The sequence below is a fragment of the Ursus maritimus genome, unplaced genomic scaffold, assembly GCF_017311325.1.
Source record: "Ursus maritimus isolate PB19 unplaced genomic scaffold, ASM1731132v1 scaffold_33, whole genome shotgun sequence".
Lineage (NCBI taxonomy): Eukaryota > Metazoa > Chordata > Mammalia > Carnivora > Ursidae > Ursus > Ursus maritimus.
In genome coordinates, this window is record NW_024425897.1 from 174,455 (window position 1) to 177,895 (window position 3,441).

Consider the following 3,441-nt stretch of genomic DNA (forward strand, 5'->3'; position numbering starts at 1 on the left):
GTTCCAGTGGCCAGCACAGACCCCACACTGCAGCCCCAGGAGAAATTGCTGGAAGCAGGGACTGCCGCCCACCCACCAGGGGCCCTCCGATCTATGCACCTGACATTCAGCCCACACACCTCTACAACCTGAGCTCTGAACTCCCCAGGAACACTTCAGGGACTAAATGTTCCGCATCCACTATACCTTCCCGCACAACCCGCAAAGGCAGGGTTTCCGGAGCACAGGGCCCCCTGGAGAGATCTGAGCACTGGCACGGATGCATGCTTCTCCTCCCACCCACTTCCCATTCCTGACCCCAAACCTGCATGGCCTCCTGTACTGAGGATGTGGTGGCATCCGGGACCCTCTCCACGAGTACCCAGGCTGCACAGGGGTCCCAGCTCCATCCTCGGTGTGTGAAACAGGCCCCCTCACCCATTCCACAAATATACCCTGACGCACACTGAGGCAAGAACACAGCTCCTTCCCTAGGATGGATTTGGCTGGGAATTCCGACGCCATAGCCAGACATTCCCTCCAAACCCTCGCCATGCCTGAGGATGGAGGGCCTCTGACCCCTCCAAGGAGATGAAATTCCAGGTGCCCAGGTGCCGCCCCCCACCGCACGCCCATCTGCTAGGCCAGCACCCGTGACAAGGAGGCTGCACTCTGGGTCTTCCGAGGAGCTGCAGGTGGGCCTGGGCACGGCTGGAGGGGCTCACAGAGGGTTTGTGTTCGAGACTGTGTCACAGTGTGCTGTGTTCGGCGGCGGGACCCAGCTGACCGTCCTCGGTGAGTCTCCCCCTTGCCCTTCTCTCTGGGTTGCAGTGTACAATTTCGGGGGACACTTCTCTCCTTTCTTTTCGGACTAGGGCAGAGGCTGAAGGCCTGTGGGGTCTGCACATTTGGCCCCTTTCTCTGCTCCTCATGCCTCCACTGGTCCCATTCTGTCTGCTGTCTATTGGGAGGTGCGGGGGACAAGCCCCAAACTCCCCTGATGTAAAGAAATTGGGGCTCATTGGGGGTTCAGCTCTCACCCCAGGGGAGCCTTCCCCTCTGGACTTGAGGATACTGGGCTCCCTACTCAGGGCCTCTTGGCTTCAAGAGTCTGGGGGGAAATGAGGGGTGAAGGACGAGGACAAGGGGGGCTCAGGCTGTCAGCAGGGCCATAGGCTGAGGGAAGGTTGCTGGGGACCGCTCAGGTGCTAGCTTCTATCTCTGTGGGGTCCCGGCCAGAGGGCTGCCAGGAGCACAGTGAGGAGAGCCTTGGTCTCAGGGCCTGGAGACCAGAAGGGGGAAGCAGGCCAAGTGGTCCAGGATGAAGCGAGGACTTCAGAAGAGGAGAGGGCCCAGGGTGCTGGGGACAGTCAGACACCAAGAACAGGACAGGTCTCAGGACACTGGGGCAGCAGAGGTCCATCCGTTCCAGGCCTACCACAGCTAGAGAGCCCCCTGAGCAGATATTTGGGTCCAGGGTGCCTGATAGGGTCAGGTGAGAGACCCAGAGCCTGCCGGGCACTCAGAAATCCTAGGACAGACAGACTCCCTGGCAGAACTTCACATACCAGGGAGACCCCTCACAACAGACACAGTGCCAGCCTCAGAACTGAAAACTCATCCCGCACACAAACCCTCTAAATGTTCCGCATCCACTATACCTTCCCGCACAACCCGCAAAGGCAGGGATTTTCCTGGAGAGATCTGAGCGCTGGGGGGGAAACATGCTTCTCCTGCCACCCACTTCCCATTCCTGACCCCAAACCTGCACGGCCTCCTGTACTGAGGATGTGGTGGCATCCGGGACCCTCTCCACGAGTACCCAGGCTGCACAGGGGTCCCAGCTCCATCCTCTGTGTGTGAAACAGGCCCCCTCACCCCTTCCGCAAATGTACCCTGACACACACTGAGGAGAGAACACAGCTCCTTCCCAAGGATGGAGTGGGCTGGGAATTCCGACGCCATAGCCAGACATTCCCTCCAACCCCTCGCCATGCCTGAGGATGGAGGGCCTCTGACCCCTCCAAGGAGATGAAATTCCAGGTGCCCAGGTGCCGCCCCCCACCACACGTCCATCTGCCAGACCAGCACCCGTGACAAGGAGGCTGCACTCTGGGCCTCCCGAGCAGCTGCAGGTGGGCCTGGGCACAGCTGGAGGGGCTCACAGAGGGTTTGTGTTCGAGGCTGTGTCACAGTGTACTGTGTTCGGCGGCGGGACCCAGCTGACCATCCTCGGTGAGTCTCCCCCTTGCCCTCCTCTCTGGGATGCAGGGTACAATTTCGGGGAACGCTTCTCTCCTAACTTTTTGGACTAGTGCCGAGGCTGAAGGTCTGTGGGGTCTGCACATTTGGCCCCTTTCTCTGCCCCTCGTGCCTCCACTGGTCCCATTCTGTCTGGAGTCTATTGGGAGGTACGGGGGACCAGACCCAAACTCCACTGATCTAAGAAAATCGGGGCTCATTGTGTGTTCAGTTGTCTCCCCAAGGGAAACTTCTCCTCTGGACTTGAGGATACTGGGCTCCCTACTCAGGGCCTCTTGGCTTCAAGAGTCTGGGAGGAACTGAGGGGTGAAGGACGAGGACAAGGGGGGCTCAGGCTGTCAGCAGGGCCATAGGCTGAGGGAAGGTTGCTGGGGACCGCTCAGGTGCTAGCTTCTATCTCTGTGGGGTCCCGGCCAGAGGGCTTCCAGGAGCACAGTGAGGAGAGCCTTGGTCTCAGGGCCTGGACACAAGAAGGGGGAAGCAGGCCAAGTGGTCCAGGATGAAGTGAGGACTTCAGAAGAGGAGAGGGCCCAGGGTGCTGGGGACAGTCACACACCAAGAACAGGACAGGTCTCAGGACACTGGGGCAGCAGAGGTCCATCCGTTCCAGGCCTACCACAGCTAGAGAGCCCCCTGAGCAGATATTTGGGTCCAGGGTGCCTGATAGGGTCAGGTGAGAGACCCAGAGCCTGCCGGGCACTCAGAAATCCTAGGACAGACAGACTCCCTGGCAGAACTTCACATACCAGGGAGACCCCTCACAACAGACACAGTGCCAGCCTCAGAACTGAAAACTCATCCCGCACACAAACCCTCCATCTGCTGCCCGCCCTGGAATCCAGCACCAGGGACTCACGGCCCTTCCCCACTCAGCATCCCTGGGCGACAGGGGTAGGGGTGTCCGTGGGGATGTGGGCAAGACTGCTGTGAGGGGGTGAGGCGGTCTGGGGACAGGACACCTCCTTGTCACATGGTAACAGACCCCGCGACAAGGGACACACCAGCTCTAGGAAATCGCGGAAGCCCCTGGGGATGTCCCACTGGGAACGAGGTCCAAGGACAGACACATCCAGAAGGCAACCAGCGTCTCCGGGCCGGCAGAGCCAGTTCCGGGGGTGGGCTGGGTGGATTCGAAGACTCTGGAAGCTGGAGAGAGCCTGAGGTCAGGCAAGGGCCGACAAACTAGAGGATCTGGCACTC

At 60.1% G+C, this 3,441-nt stretch overlaps 1 protein-coding gene across 25 annotated transcripts in view; it reads left to right on the forward strand.

The window, feature by feature from the left end:
• The window catches only part of IGLL5 (immunoglobulin lambda like polypeptide 5), a 174,959-nt gene that overhangs the window by 166,818 nt on the left and 4,700 nt on the right, over positions 1–3,441 (forward strand). The gene's annotated exons all lie outside the window — the stretch shown is intronic.